This window comes from Chanodichthys erythropterus, chromosome 4 (genome assembly GCF_024489055.1).
Source record: "Chanodichthys erythropterus isolate Z2021 chromosome 4, ASM2448905v1, whole genome shotgun sequence".
NCBI classification, from domain to species: Eukaryota; Metazoa; Chordata; class Actinopteri; order Cypriniformes; family Xenocyprididae; genus Chanodichthys; species Chanodichthys erythropterus.
Window position 1 is genome coordinate 30,971,146 of NC_090224.1, and position 17,161 is coordinate 30,988,306.

Genomic DNA, 17,161 nt, shown 5'->3' on the forward strand with positions numbered 1-17,161 from the left:
TGTCGATTGACCTCACAGGGGTACCTGAAGCTTACCATGACTTGAAGGGTGTTTTCAGTAAGTCCTAGGCTTCTTCATTTCCTCCCCATTGCCTTTACGACTACACTATTGATCTTCTCCCAGGCACTTTTCCACCTCGGGGTAGACTCTGTTCACTTTTGACTCCTGTGAGAGAGGCCATGGAAAATATACTAGTGATTCTCTGGCAGCTGGAATAATTTATTCCTCTTCCTCCCTAGTGGGTGCAGGGTTTTTGGTAGAAAAGAAGGATGGCTCACTAAGACCTTGTATTGATTACCGAGGATTGAATGACATCATGGTGAAGAATCATTATCCTTTACTATTGATGTCACTGGCTTTTGAACTTTCACAGGGAGCCTCCTTCTTTACTAAATTGGACTTGCATAACACTTACCATCTTGTTCACATAAGGGAGGGAGACAAATGGAAGACAGCATTTAACAAAATTGTTCGGACGTAAACACTGACGCTCTGCAACGTCCTTGATGTCATCCTCATTTTTTCTCTCAATCTTGACGATCAGGTCACTGTTCGTGCGGCTGATTGGTTGGTTTGTAGAGTAGCATAACTTTATAGTTTCTATGTTTTTTAGTATAGTTAGTGCATCTACTTAGACATTTATGGATATTTATTCAGACAGATTATGTTATATTGAGAAGACACGCACAACTGTAGTATATTGTAGCAGAAATGTCAGTTTGGTATGGCTACATGTGTGTTCTATGGTTGCTAACCAATCGCATTGTATCTGACTGACTGTTTGGAACATTAACTTGTGAATCGATCAGTGATATGGATTACCGAAGACTGGCCACCGCTGCGTTTTTAGAATGCGGTTTCATGGGTGAGATGCTGCAAAAGACATGAGTCACAAGTGCAACAAACACGTCTGCCAAACATAAAAACAAAAGGAAAAATAGTGCAATGGAATGCAAAAACCTGTAAAGAATTACTACTGAATGTTTGATATTAATTTCATGCAAACAGCTGATGGTGACAGCCTGAAAGCTGCTGTTATTTTCTTTTTTTTTTACAAAGCATTTGCTGTTAATAATAGCCTATTACTGGTGTTACTGGCCCTAAGTAAATCTCCAGGAGGGGGCCCCGTGATTACGTTCCCGGAGGTTTATCAGCTGGCAATTTTCAATGCGCATTTAAGAGTGCAGGTTGCAACTATTATTAATAATAATGCATTATATATTACAAAACGCTAAAAAATATAATTAATATGTAACATGGTACATATATTAAGCTAAATGCTCCTCTCTAGAGTTTTTCTAGCTGACTAACGAGTTTATGGTCATTATGAATATGTTTGTTTTGAGGTAAATGTTTGTTTGTTTACCAGCGTTTTTATTAACGTCTTTCCGCATATGAAAGAAAGATTGAGCGCGATTACACGAGACATGATATGGATTTTGATATGTTGAACTGTATCTTTTAACATACCTTTCGTTGTTCATTCATGTTTATTTCATGCTGTAACTGGTATCAATTCACGTGCACGTAGAACTGAGGCGTTACGATCTGTCACGGCACATTTACAGAGCGCCAAATCCATATCCTCATGCTGTTTAAAATGGGTATATGCAAATCCTTGACCTTTCCTAGTAGGTATACGGCATATACCTGCATATCACGTAGACTACACCACCATGGGGTCCACCTCGGGAGAATTCACGGGGGCACCACGCAGTTGCCTGCTTTGCGTGGTGGGTAAACACTCTACTGCGGTCAATTGTTCTGAAAAAATCTAGATTTCCACCCAGCCCTACTACAAAAGCTCACCAGTTGAAGAAATTGTTAACAGGGCAAACAGCAAGAAGTCTAGCCGTTACATCTGCTGATTTGGACGATTTAGAAAAAAACCGACACGAAAATAACGTGGGCCGTTAATTGTTTTTAAGACATGATTAGCCAAAAAAGAGCTCAGTATCAACCTCAAACACATCAAAGAGTCTTCGGGCAGCGCCATATCAATGAACCTCCTCTTAGCCATTCATGGAATTTAATTTAAGACTCACGTCTGCCAATTATGTTTTTAAAGGAGTTGTTAAACAAATCCGACAATCTAGTAGGGATAGAACATCACACTACCCACCGATTACATCTGAAAACCAGCAAATACTGCAACGATCTGCAGCACAAGATCCCGGCAACCCAAAAGATTTATTAAATAAAGTGTGGTATTCAGTTTGGCCGAAAAGGGAAGGAGGGTAATCGGCAGCTCAGAAGGCTCATTAAAATCGTACTGGAGACCATCCCAAGAGAGTAGAAAATGCTGGAGTGCAGTACTAAGAAAACCAGTGAAAAGAAAACCAGTGGCCGAATTTTAAAACACTGTGCATGGAGCAGTTATTTCAGACTCCGTTCCAGAACTCTTTGGCCAGTGGTGTAGTCCCTCAGCAGTGGAAACATTCCACAGTTATTCCGATACCAAAAAAGAGCTTCATCAAAGACCTAAACGGTCTCAGGCCATTCTTGTGAGGCCATTCTCACCTCTCTTGTGATGAAGACAATGGAGAAAATTATTAAAAATTATATCACTAAGGTAATTGACCCACAGTTGGACTCACTTCAGTTTGCATATCACAGAGGTGTCGATGTTGCAAAGGTATTTATCACAGCATCTTGAGTCTACCAACACCACAGCCAGGCTTTTGTTTTCTGTCTTTTCTTCAGCATTCAATACCCCACTATAGGTGAACAACAAATGCTGAGGTTGGCTGGCAGGATTTTATAAGACTCTTCACATGTCCTGTTTTCTGTTTTTGAGTGGCTCCCCTCAGGGCGACAACTTCGTTGTCCAGGCTGTAGGACACAAAGTAGGAAGGCAACGTTTGTTCCTAAAGTGGTACATCTTTTAAATCCCCAACATCTCTGACCCCTTGTTTACCATGCCAAGACTTTCCCCATACTTACTTATATTTTTAATTTCACTCAGTTATATACATACAAATACTGTACATGGTGACTGTTTCAGACTTTTTTTTTTTAATCTGCCTGTAGCAGGTTATATTTAATACATATGTACATTGTGCACATGTTTTTTAGTTAAAGGGTTAGTTCACCCAAAAATGAAAATTATGTCATTAATGACTCACCCTCATGTCGTTCCAAACCCGTAAGACTTCCGTTCATCTTCAGAACACAGTTCAAGATATTTTAGATTTAGTCCGAGAGCTTTCTGTCCTTTCATTGAAAATGTATGAACGGTAGACTGTCCATATTCCAGAAAGGTAATAAAAACATCATCAAAGTAGTCACATCAAAGTAGTGACATCAGTGGGTTAGTTAGAAGTTGGTCCAAAAATAACAAAAACTACAACTTTATTCAGCATTGTACTCTCTTCCGGGTCTGTTGTCAATCCGGGTTCACGACTCCGCAGTGACGCTGCTGACGTGTTATCCGGTGCGCCCGAGCTTCGTTTACAGTCTGAGGGAGACGCACGCTGTATTCAAGCTATTCTACATTGTTTGTATTTTGGTATTGCTCTATTTTTAAAAATGGTGCGTAAGTGTGCATGTCGCGGATGTCCTAATCGCCAAAAACAACGACGTAAAAGTGCATTGCCAATGCCGACAGATGAAAGGATTCAGTGGAATCAGTTCAATGGAAAGGATTCCGGAAGAGAATACAATGCTGAATAAAGTTGTAGTTTTTGTTATTTTTGGACCAAAATGTATTTTAGATGCTTCAAAAACTTCTAACTAACCCACTGATGTCACATGGACTACTTTGATGATGTTTTTATTACCTTTCTGGACATGGACAGTATACAGTACATACACTTTCAATGGAGGGACAGAAAGCTCTCTGACTAAATCTAAAATATCTTAATTTGTGTTCCAAAGATGAACGGAGGTCTTACGAGTTTGGAACGGCATGAGGGTAAGTAATTAATGAGATAATTTTCATTTTTGGGTGAACCAACCCTTTAATATATGGATGCTTCCTATGTATATTGTGTTATGTTCCTCTACGTGACCTTGTAAGTTGCCCCTTGGGGACAAATAAAGTGTTTAAAATTAAAATTGAAATCTTCCAAGAATGAAACCCAATGCGTTATCTTGCTCTTCAAGTTCAAAGCTTGTTTGGGTCGAGTATGCTCATAACTCTTTGCCTGTGTCATCTATGGGTCTATCACCCTTCCAGTGCTGTTTAGGTTACCAGCACCCCCTGTTTGTTTTTTGTTTTTTTTTGTTTTTTTTGCATTTTTAATTAATCATAACTAACATTTCTTTTCCTTTCAGGCTTAACATTTGTATGCTTTTGAGAACGAAATGTACTTTAGCCAAAGTTAGTGTGTTGAATTAACAGAAGCATATGGCTGGACATAGCTAGATGGCTATAAATATAATACAAACCCGATTCCAAAAAAGTTGGGACACTGTACAAATTGTGAATAAAAGCAGAATGCAATGATGTGGAAGTTTCAAATTTCAATATTTTATTCAGAATACAACATAGATGACATATCAAATGTTTAAACTGAGAAAATGTATCATGTTAAGGGAAAAATAAGTTGATTTTAAATTTCATGGCTTCAACACAAGGCATGGCCATGTTTACCACTGTGTGGCATCCCCTCTACTTTTTATAACAGTCTGCAAACGTCTGGGGGACTGAGGAGACAAATTGCTCAAGATTAGGAATAGGAATGTTGTCCCATTCTTGTCTAATACAGGCCTCTAGTTGCTCAACTGTTTTTTGTCGCATCTTCCTCTTAATGATGCACCAAATGTTTTCTATGGGTGAAAGATCTGGACTGCAGGCTGGCCATTTCAGTACCCGGATCCTTCTTCTACACAGCCATGATGTTGCAATTGATGCAGTATGTGGTCTGGCATTGTCATGTTGGAAAATGCAAGGTCTTCCCTGAAAGAGACGACGTCTGGATGGGAGCATATGGTGTTCTAGAACTTGGGTATACCTTTCAGCATTGATGGTGCCTTTCCAGATGTGTAAGCTGCCCATGCCACTCGCACTCATGTAACCCCAAACCATCAGAGATGCAGGCTTCTGAACTGAGCGCTGATAACAACTTGGGTTGTCCTTGTCCTCTTTAGTCCGGATGACATGTCGTCCCAGTTTTCCAAAAAGAACTTCAAATTTTGATTCATCTGACCACAGAACAGTTTTCCACTTTGCCACTTTCCATTTGAAATGAGCCTTGGCCCAGAGAAAATGGCTGCGCTTCTGGATCATGTTTAGATATGGCTTATTTTTTGATCTATAGAGTTTTAGCTGGCAACGGCGAATGGCACGGTGAATTGTGTTCAATGTTTTCTGGAAGTATTCCTGAGCCCATGTTGTGATTTCCATTACAGTAGCATTCCTGTATGTGATGCAGTGCCGTCTAAGGGCCCGAAGATCACGGGCATCCAGTATGGTTTTCCGGCCTTGACCCTTACACACAGAGATTGTTCCAGATTCTTTGGATTGTTCCAGAATCTTTGGATTTGGCACTGTAGATGATGATAACTTCCAACTCTTTGCAATTTTTCTCTGAGAAACCCCTTTCTGATATAGCTCTCATAAAATCCAAATTGAGCCAATATTTGGCATGACATTTCAAAATGTCTCACATTCAACATTTGATATGTTATCTATATTCTATTGTGAATAAAATACAAGTTTATTACCTGAGTAACAAACTGAAATAATCTGTACTGTATTCAAAGGCAATGTCTGGAGGTCAGTGGAACACTGTCAAGAGAAATGGAGTGTTCTCTTCCAAACAATTTGATAAAGATTTTAAAAGATATAATAAAAAGCAGAAAATTGCTGAACTTGGAGAATCTCTGGGGTCTATGAAGTTTTCATAAATGAGACATACAAAAACACATGCTGTGGGCTTGAGTGAAGTGTATACCACATCCTGTAAAGATGACAAATGTTGCATTATGTGTGTAGTTGAAGATGGGTTCTGGGGGATAGAAGCATTGGTGTGTGTAACTGACAAAAATGAAGACAGTTTGGAAATAAATGTCTAGCAAGGAATAAATTTGATAAAAATGTATAATAAAAGAAATGTGTGTATTGCTTAAGCCATTGACGCAAATAGGAAATGCATTGACGCAAGTAAAAAAGGTGATAGACAAGTAACCTAGCAATTGACGCAGGCAGGTAATATGTTATCGCAAGTAGAAACCACATGTGTGTAAATGAAAAGATAAAGTGCATCAAAAGAGAATATAAAAACAGGGGCCTGTATAGCTCTAGGAGTAGTAGATGTGTAGTTTTGCTGAAGGAAGAAAGAGCATACAAGCAAGCAGCAAGCGGAAGCCGACGCCAGACCACAACCCTCAGAAGATCAAAGAAGACACCTGATTTTCTTAGAGAAAATATGTATTGAATAGAGATGAGGGTAAGCTTTAAAATGTAATTATTTATCTGGACCATGGAACTTCCAGCTTAGCTGGCATAGAGATGGTGTATTTAGCTTTTGCCTTTGAAATAATAAAATGAGAATGAGGACTGGCCTCAAACTCTGATAGTATTGTCTCAGTCTGTTTATTGTTGTAGAGTGAGAATCCATTTGGGGTATCAGAAGTTGATTGTCTGAAAAAGATAGATTTTTATAAAGATATCCCGACGGACTTCACAAAGTCAGTCAAGGTTGCCAACCAGTCTCAACAGAGTGGGCTGTGGGAGTAACCCACGCATGGCTAACCCACTCCACCCAGGTAGGCTTGGTTTATATCTGAACCGTAGGCCTAGGAGGTGCGGTAGTGATCAGAAGTAGACCCTGAGATAATATAGGCCCAATCCCAATTCTACCCCTTACCCCTTCCCCTTTCCCCTTCCCATTTGTTTTGCGCGTTCACGTGAAGGGGTAGGGGTGTCCCAATTCTCATTTGGTTGGAGGAGAAGGGGTAGGGGGAAGGGCCAGGTAGCCCTTCAAACGAAGATTTTTCGGGACCACACTTCAGACGAAGGGGTATGATAATTTCCAACATGGCCAACCAAGCGAGCAGAGAGACCCATAAATGTAAGTATTTTTTTTACGGTAAACAGTATTTTAGTAATAAATAATCACTTGTTTTATGTTGCCTTTAATCTTGTGTTCATGTATACGGTTATGTTCTCCGAAAACAGATCAAATTAAAATCGCTATCAAAACAGTTCGCTAATGTTTTTTTTACTTTATGATAGTTCCACAACATATTTTTTTATATTTTATTGAAACCCGCGTTGATTTGACAACATAAATTAAAATCCGGTGGCAGCTAACTTGTCTTTTTGCTGCATGCCTGATTAATGTATTGTTCTGTTGTGGTTACGTCCATAAATACGTTACGTTACATGATATAAACAAAAAGTGCATTCAGTTTGCGTGCTTATTCATCAGTATTGTATGTTCTGTATCAACCAGGGACTCCTGAGGAAACACGCAGGCTCGTCTCCTTTGTCTTATGCGAACTGAAGACAAATGCAAAAAAAATAGCTGTCGCCCAAGCAACAGAGATCACTACAGCTATCGATGGCATCTTAAAAGGCCAATTCACACCGCACCAACAAACAATTTTTTTTAGCGCGACCCTTTTTATTAACGAGACCCATAAGCATATACAACTATGTAGCTAAAAAAGGCAAAGCGAATTATTAAAAACGAAACTGAAGGTAAACCTACGTTGCTCTCATAGTGGTTAACGTTACCTCTCTCTTTTGGTGAAGTGGAGCAGCTGCTCTTGCTGCTCTTTTAACAGTATTTTATTTTTTATAATGAACAAGCTGCGATGTCACGTTTCCACTGCTTTGTTGTGTGTGCGCAGGCGCGATCAAACAGCTGTCTTTCTTTGCAGGGGACTTGCCTCATCGTCATGGCAACGGTTCGTGGCCAGGTCAGATTACTTCAGAGTTTGTTGCCGTCTGTTGGAAAACTGTTCTCACCGCGCAGACATTCCACGACCCAACAAACGCCGATTAAACATGTTCAGTCGGGTGAAAACCGACTCCGACCAACGCCAACAGGGGTATCACACCGATCCAACAAACTCCAACAGACGAGTGTTGTCGGTGCGGTGTGAACTGGCCTTTAGAAGTGTGTGATAAACATCGGCGTATCTATGACGTAGGAGCTAGCGACGACTTATGATGACGTGTAACGGTCTAGTAGTGGTGTCCCATTTCTTAGGGGAATATTTTCAGCCCTACCCCTTGACACTTTGTTTCAAGGGGCAAGGGGAAGGGGTATAAAATAGAATTGGGATTGGGCCATAATCTAAGAAGAAAATATTATACGCCTACCTGACTCCTCCTGAATCTATAAAGGTAAACCTTTTACAGGAGTTGAGTTATATGAATAGAGGAAGTGGCTCGTGACCAAGATAGTGTTACGTGGTCGCGATAGAAACCACCCAGGGGGTGACGCGGCACAACACAATGAACACCTGAACACAATAAAACCACTGAACCAATGAGAATGTAACACAAATGAAAACAAAAACACATGGCATGAACACAAGGGAAACAGGGGAATCAAATGACACATGAAAACAAAGATCCCAGCCTTACAACGCCTTAGGTTAACTTTAGTCAGGTGCGTAGGGGAAAACTACCACACATGTAAATTGGGACCCAAATTTATTAGACTGTTTTCCATCACTAAGGAGCTCAGCCCAGTGGCGGTTCGACTTAAAGGGATAGTTCAGTCAAAAATGAAAATTTGATGTTTATCTGCTTACCCCCAGGGCATCCAAGATGAAGGTGACTTTGTTTCTTCAGTAGAACACAACCGTTGCAGTCTGTCAGTCGTATCATACATGTCAATGGTAACAAAATGTATGAGAGTAAAAAAAACATGCACAGACAAATTAAACCCTGCGGCTCGTGGCGACACATTGATGTCCTAAGACACGAAGCAATTGATTTGTGAAAGAACCCGAACAGTATTTATATCATTTTTTAACCTCTAATACACCACTATGTCCAGCTGCCTTGCGCATGTTGGTGAGGTCTGAAAACATGCTCTGATGATGGAAGTGATCTCTCGCGCCTATACTACAATGAGTGCCAGACATCAGATGCCAAGGATGGTTCTATAGCATCTCATTTCAAGTACCTGGATTCTTCGTTGCAACTCTGCTGTGAGGGTCCAGGACTCATAGGCATATAAGAAGACTGAGAGGACAAGTGCACACAGAAGTCAAATTTTTGTTTTTAGAGAGAGATTTTTGTCTCTCCATACAGGTTTCAGCTTGCTGTCGTTTGCCCTGTTCTTACTAAAACTTCTGGTTTTGACCCCTCTTCACTGATGATAGAGCTCAAATATTTGAAATGACTCACAGTTTCCAGTTCTTGTCCACTAACTTCAATCTTTTTTAGTGATCTGCTTGTCACTATTTGTCATCAGCTTTGTTTTTTCAGTGCTTATCTCTATGCCAAACCTAGAATATGTTTCCTCCAGGTCTACTGCATAAATCTTAGGCATCTATAAATGTTTGATTGTTGCTTAAGTGTTCAAATACTTTTTTTGCAGGCACTATTTGTACAATGTTTGTAAGTGTATTCCATAACTGGTTTTGTCAGGTGATTTTTTATTTTTTTTCCAGAAGGAACCTTAAAGAACTGTGACAGAGCATGCAACTTTCATTTTCCATTTATGACCATGTTACTCCTGCAGAGTGACGTACAAATGAATGATAGCAATGTGATAAACAAGGTGACTTGTAGACAAGGCAACTGAAAGTAATAACTTATTCTAAGAAACAAGTTGATTTGGAGTCAAAGCCTCTCAACCTGCTGGTGTTCATTAATGTTTCATCTTTAATGTCATTAATTAAAAGGTAGTTAAAAGATATTTTTAAGGCAATCGCTTATATTCATATTAAAACGATTTAAATGGTTTAAGATCACCTAAGATCAAAAAATCATTCAAAAACTAAAATCAAGAGTTAAACAGGGGAAAGAAAAAACAAATAAAGGAAATTATGTGGTAACTCAATGTTGTTGTCAAACATAATGACTTGTTTGGGGAACTAGATTTTTTTATATATATCTAGAGTTTGATATCAGACAAACGGTGTCCATCCCTGCTATTTGAAAGTGATCACAATAAAAACACACTATTGAGTAGCTTTGACAGCACTATTTTTCTGGGAAGTCGTGGCAACACTTTATTTTAAAGTATCCATCATGTTGAGTAAATTATGCATAATAATATGCAACTAAACCTAAACCAAACCCTAAAACTGTAAACCTGATTGTTGTTTATATTACTCAGTACTAAATTGCATGATTGCAGTATAGACACTTTAAATTAAAATGCAAAAAAAGTCTTTAAAGGGATAGTTAATCCAAAAATGAAAATTCTGTCATAATTTACTCACCCTTAAGTTGTTTCAAACCTGTATAAATTTCTTTGTTCTGCTGGACACAAAGGGAGATATTTTGTAACCAGTTTGTAACCATGCCACTTTGGGGCACCATTGACTTCCATGGTAGGAAAAATAAAATACTATGGAAATCAATGGTGCCCCAAAACTGTTCAGCTTCCCATTTTTCAAAATATCTTCCTTTGTGTTCAACAGAACAAAGAAATGTATACAGGTTTGGAACAACCAGAGGGTGAGTAAATGATGACAGAATTTTAATTTTGGGGTGAACTATCCCTTTAAGAGCCTTTTTAATATTGATTCTTTTTAATATTGATTCTTATTAACTTGCGTAATTGCTGTTGCGTCATTTGCACCTGATATCATAACTGGGACTTTTCGGTCTGCTGTGAAAAAAGAAATAAAAGGAGGGGCCAGAAATGCATTTACCAGAATCACACTGATCACAAAACACAAATCATTTTCTGCCACAGATATCATTTGAGAAATTATGTCTGGTAAAGAAATTGCCCGTTTTTCAGGTGCTGTGCAGCACTCACCACAGACATGGTATTCAAGTAACAACTACGCAAGGTAAGTTTAACATTTGTTTTGGGTTGACTTACATTTCTGTCTTTCTTCAAAAATTTTCTACCTGTCAAAAATGAAGACTGCTGATGTTTACAGTTTCTGTGTAAATTTTAATTAAAATAGCAAAATATCATCTGTGGACACAATTTGACTGATTTTGCTTTCTTCAGCTTTTCAAGGACACTCCATTAATCCAGAAGAAGTAGCACTTTTTATTATTTTTTATTTTAATTTTTTTGGTAAATTGTGTTTTCAGTGAAAATTTATTTTATTTAAATAAACAGTATCATCTATGGTTGGTCACTATCTATTGAAAGATTTATTTTTGTTTTATCATTATTTTTTTAGCCTACCAAGTTTAGCCAGTAACGTACCAGTAGCATAGAGATCCAGACAACTGTTCATTTTAGTACTCTGTCTGTTTGTAAAAGGATAAATGTTTTCAAACTGTTGTAGCGAATTAGCTCAAAAGGGAAATATGAATAATTAATCATAACTGATTATTAATTAATTATAAATATTTGAATCAGTTAATTGAATAAACTTGATGTATAGCTAAATTAATTTTACAATCAATTAATCTGTTCGGTCAGTGAACACTCAGTATTGATCGTCTATCAACTCTTCTGAAAGGATATTTTCTGTGGCCACAGAAAAAAATAACTCTTTCTTGGCATGTAGCTGTGATCTTAATCGTTATCAAGCACATCAGAATCAACTCGCAAGAATATGCACATAAGTTTTATTTAACTAAATCACAAATGCATAGCTGGACTAAACACACAGACATACAAATCAGAGTGGAAATGAATTTGCATAACAGGGGAATGAAGCTATGAAAAGAGTCAATTAACAGGCTGGAAGAACCATCAGTTTCTTATAAAGCACCTCTGTTAACAATTAAGATCACAGCTACCTTTCTGAAGAGTTGATATATGTACTTTCATTTTCAGCTAATGCCATCATGTAATTGTCACGGAAAAGAAGACTGGATACAAATGCAAGTTAAGATCTCTTTAATAGAGCTTCACGCCAGGTAAGTAGACAAACACACAGCAGCAACACAGACAGCAGGAGAGGGGTAACACAGGGACTTCGATGGGCGATGAAGTGTCCGTGATGAATGATGGTCCTGAATGATGAGTCCGTGTGTCCGTGTGAGTATCCGTGAATGAAATCCAGAACGAGTAATCCAACGAGACAGACAGGTAACAGGGAACAGCGACGAGAATCCAATCCAGGAACAAGAAACACGAGAAACAATGGGACAACACCAGGACTTCAACAAACGATCTGACAAACATGAGACGAAAGACAAGGCGTTATATAGGCAGGTGTAATGATCCACAGCTGCCGCTGATCAGCAATCAGCGGCGACGCCCACACAGAACAATCAAGTGACACATCCCAAAACCTACACACAGACAACAGTATGAGACAGCGGATTAGTGAACCGTGACAGTACCCTCCCTCCTAGGAACGCCTCACGGCGTTCCCAGAACTCCTTACCTGTTGATTGTAATCATCAATAAGGGAGTGATCCAGAATGTCCCTAGCAGGAACCCAACTTCTCTCCTCCGGACCGTAACCTTCCCAGTCCACAAAGTACTGGAATCCGCGTCCCCTCCGCTTAGAGTCCAGAATACGATTAACCGAATAGGTTGGTTCCCCGTCTACGAGTCGCGGCGGAGGAGGAACTGGAGTAGGCGGATTAAGATGAGAACGGAAAACAGGTTTAATTTTGGACACATGAACGGCGGGATGAATCCTCCTGTACACCGGAGGCAATTTGAGGCGGACTGCCACTGGACTAATAATTTTAGTGACAGTAAACGGGCCAATGAATTTGGGAGCAAGATTATTGGCAACGGAGCGGAGCGGAATGTTCTTAGTAGAAAGCCACACTTTTTGACCCACGACGTATACGGGAGGCTTCGACCGGTGGCGATCGGTCTTAGCCTTGGTATGCGCCCTCACTTGCAGCAGAGTCTCACGGGCTCTCTTCCAAGTGTGGCGGCACCTCTGGACGAAGGCGTGAGCGGAGGGGACCGCGACCTCGGACTCCAGACTGTGAAACACAGGTGGCTGGTAACCTAGACTACATTCAAATGGAGAAAGGCCCGTAGAAGACACTGGCAGTGAATTGTGAGCGTACTCAATCATAGAGAGTTGTTGACTCCAGGAGGAAGGATTCTTGGACGCCAAACATCGCAACATTCGCTCTAAATCTTGGTTGGCCCTCTCAGTCTGACCAATGGTCTGGGGATGAAACCACATCCACCGGGAGGCCATGTAACCAGAAGATGTGATCAATGACCGCAACTGCTGTCTCCTTAGCAGAGGGTAATTTGGCTAAGGGTATAAAATGGGTCGCCTTCGAGAATCGGTCCACCACGGTCAAAACAACCGTATACCCTTGGGAGGGTGGGAGGGCGGAAACAAAATCTAGTGCGATATGGGACCAGGGTCTCGAAGGGACAGACAGAGGTTGGAGTAACCCATCTGGAGGTCGGTTGGAAGTCTTACCAGTGGCACAAACTGAACAAGCCAAAACAAAACTGCGAATATCACGAGCCATAGCTGGCCACCAGTATCGTTGCTAGTTCGATTAACCTAGTTTGATTAACCCCTGGATGGCAAGCCACGTTGGAACAATGACCCCACTTGATAACGCAGGACCTTAGCCCCTCCGGCACAAACAAACGATTCGGTGGGCATCCGGGCGGAGGCGTTAACCCTTCTAAGGCCGCTAGGACCTTCGATTCGACCTCCCATGTAAGAGTGGAGACCACTAACGTCTCGGGAAGAATACACTCGGGAGTGGACGGGCGTTCGGAAGGGTCAAAAATAATAAAATGTTTTTGGAGCCCGGGCGGTACGATAGAGTAAAGTCAAAACGTCCGAAAAAAAGTGCCCACCGAGCCTGCCTAGAGTTGAGCCTTTTAGGAGGGTGGCTGGCGAGGACTTCTCGGCGGAGATCCCACCCGATAGTAGCCTTGAGTTTACTATCGGGCTTTGTCTTTTACCGGGCAGGTCCTGATGATATGTCCTGACGCCCCGCAGTACAGACAGAGACCCTGGGACCTCCGCCTCTCTCTCTCCTCCCGGGAAAGCCGAGCTCTCCCCACCTGCATGGGCTCAGGATCGGAAACAGGACCGACCGTATCCACCACGGAGGAAAAACGACTGCCGCCTCAGCTGTGCTTCTCTCCAGATTCTTCTAAAAGCTCTAACCTCTGTAAACGAGAGTCCACCCGTAGAGCGAGTTCAACCAGTCCATTGAAGGTCCAGTGCGTAGATTTCACGGTGGATACGATCGGCCAGCCCATGCAGGAACACATCCCACTGCGCCTCCTCGTTCCACCGGCACTCCGCCGCGAGGGTGCGGAACTGAATGGTATAGTCGGTGACTGTGCGGTTGCCCTGTTTCAGGGCGGTGAGTTGACGGGCGGCCTCCTTTCCTGCCACCGCACGGTCGAACACCCTCCTCATCTCGGCGGAGAGTGCCGGGAACGAGGAGCAGCATTGATCTTGATTCTCCCACACCGCCGTTCCCCAGAGTGCCGCCTTTCCGGTCAGGAGGGTTAGAACAAACGCTACCTTAGATTCTTCCTTCTCGAAGGTGCGTGGCTGCAGAGCAAAATGAAGAGAACACTTGTTAAGAAATGCTCGACAAAAATCTGGCTCACCAGCATAGCTCTGTGGGACGGGAAGGCGGGGCTCAGGCAGGTCTCTCTGCTCCGGTGATGGTGGGGGAACAGGCGGCGGGGCTGGCGCGGTGGGAGCGCGAAGTTGTTGCAGCTGCTGGGAGAGCTCGGACACCTGTGTTACCAACACCTGAACAGCGCGTCCGGTGGAAGAGATGCTCTCCTGCTGCTGATCCATGCGAGAAATACTGTGGTTGATGAACTCCGTGATAGCTGCTGAACTTGCTGCATCCATAGTTGGTCAGATCGTTCTGTCACGGAAAAGAAGACTGGATACAAATGCAAGTTAATATCTCTTTAATAGAGCTTCACGCCAGGTAAGTAGACAACAAACACACAGCAGCAACACAGACAGCAGGAGAGGGGTAACACAGGGACTTCGATGGGCGATGAAGTGTCCATGATGAATGATGGTCCGTGTGAGTATCCATGAATGAAATCTAGAATGAGTAATCCAACGAGACAGAATAACAGATAACAGGTAACAGCGATGAGAATCCAATCCAGGAACAAGAAACACGAGAAACAACGGGACAACACCAGGACTTCAACAAACGATCTGACAAACATGAGACGAAAGACAAGGCGTTAATGATCCACAGCTGCCGCTGATCAGCAATCAGCGGCGACGCCCACACAGAACAATCAAGTGACACATCCCAAAACCTATGCAGACAACAGTATGAGACAGCGGATTAGTGAACCGTGACAGTAATGGGCATTTTTTTTATAATCCAGTCAGTTGGTGCATAAAATCAAATCCTGCTCTACATTTTTCCTTGATGAATATCTTATTTAATTTGATACACCAAGGATTAAAAAATGCATTGCAATTCATGTTGACTTTAACTCATGAAAATGAGTGCAAACACTGTATCATCCAGATATTTGTGTTTCCAGAGAAGCAGAGTTTTCATACAGCTTCACAATGCTCAACAGAAGGGAACTGATTGTATCCGGCCCTTTGTCACCCCGGTCAGAAAAATACATCACAAGTGTTAAGAAACAGGTATAATTTCTTAATTTTGCACTGTTTTTTTAGTGTTATTTTCTATTTATTGTCATTTTATCCGTGCACCTTTTAAATATTTATTATTATTAGTTTTTTTTAGTTCCTTATCTCCAATTGAACCAAAATTGGATGAGGATGATAATTGTGATGGTGATGGTGGTGATAATGAGGAGTAGGAGGAGGATGGTGACGATGAACCGAGTAAACCACACAGCGCCAGATCTGAGGAAGCATGGTAATACATGACTAGATAGATAGATAGATAGATAGATAGATAGATAGATAGATAGATAGATAGATAGATAGATAGATAGATAGATAGATAGATAGATAGATAGATAGATAGATAGATAGATAGATAGATAGCTTTTCACAAAACAAATATTATTGCACATTATTTAAATATATAGTAAGGCACTAAAATATTACCATAAAAGTCAAAGAACAGTGCAGAGTAACAATGAAAACATTGATAAAACAGATATCGAATAGAAAGTATGATCAAATGTATATGCAGAAAGATGTTCATGTACTATTAAGTAAAAATGGCATTTTGTTTTGTCACTAACATGAACAAAGAGGTGTTGATGTTGGTCTTCAAATTGCTTTTTGTTTATTTAATGTATTTGTTTGGTTGCACCAAATGCCTGTATGCCCTGGACAAAAGGACAGACCGGTACTTCTATTCTGAGTTATAGACAAATGAATCATGCCAAGGTCTGTTCTTTATTTGCTGTATATCCTCCAATCGTAGCCTTTATTGTTGTTTGGTAATAATTGATTGATGGTTGATCTGAGTCAAGAATTCAAATTTATAGGATTTTTTATTTTTATAATGATTTCTTAATAGAACATCTGTGCTTGAATTCACCAAACATCCATCATCTTGCCAACTATTATCCAACTTTATATGACTACTCACTAAAAGTGTTATATAATAGGACATTTCATCATTATATTGTCTGTTTATTATTATATTGTTACCAAATGTAATAAACTATTGCCCATCTGTTACATGTGGACTATGAGGCAGTAAGTTATTACAAACATATGTATTTGAAGCTGCTTTGAAACAATAAAAAAAATGTTTTGACTTGACTGAGTCATTTGTTACAGAATAAAATAAAAATTGTGAAAGTACAATGGACTAAAAATATTAAGGTTATTCAGATAACCATATATTCATCAAAGAAGACTTACCAAATAATAGTGTATGATTATGCTCTGGTCAAATGCCATTAATTCTGTGATACGTAAACAAATGAAATTTACAGAATTCATGCTTATTCCTCAAAGTAATAAATAAAAATTAAAGATAGCTTTTACTTTCAGTATTGCAAGTGACTGACAAGGTTGCCACAGTCCCAATGCCCAAATCTGTTCTTTATAAAGGTTCACGTAACAAAACATAGGCCTTTAGATTAAAAAGGTTCTATATTTTCATTTAATATTATTTTATCATTAAGGGTTCCAAACATGAGATCACAACAATTTATTGAATGCGGTTTAG

General features: G+C 40.4%; 1 long non-coding RNA gene across 1 annotated transcript; it reads left to right on the forward strand.

Annotated features, from left to right (window-relative positions):
* Positions 1-5,545: 5,545 nt before the first annotated feature.
* Positions 5,546-16,712, forward strand: LOC137019357 (uncharacterized). Its single transcript, XR_010895000.1, has 4 exons — positions 5,546-6,392; positions 10,884-10,935; positions 15,540-15,648; positions 15,742-16,712. It is a non-coding gene; the product is annotated as an uncharacterized lncRNA (long non-coding RNA).
* The last annotated feature ends 449 nt before the right edge of the window (positions 16,713-17,161 follow it).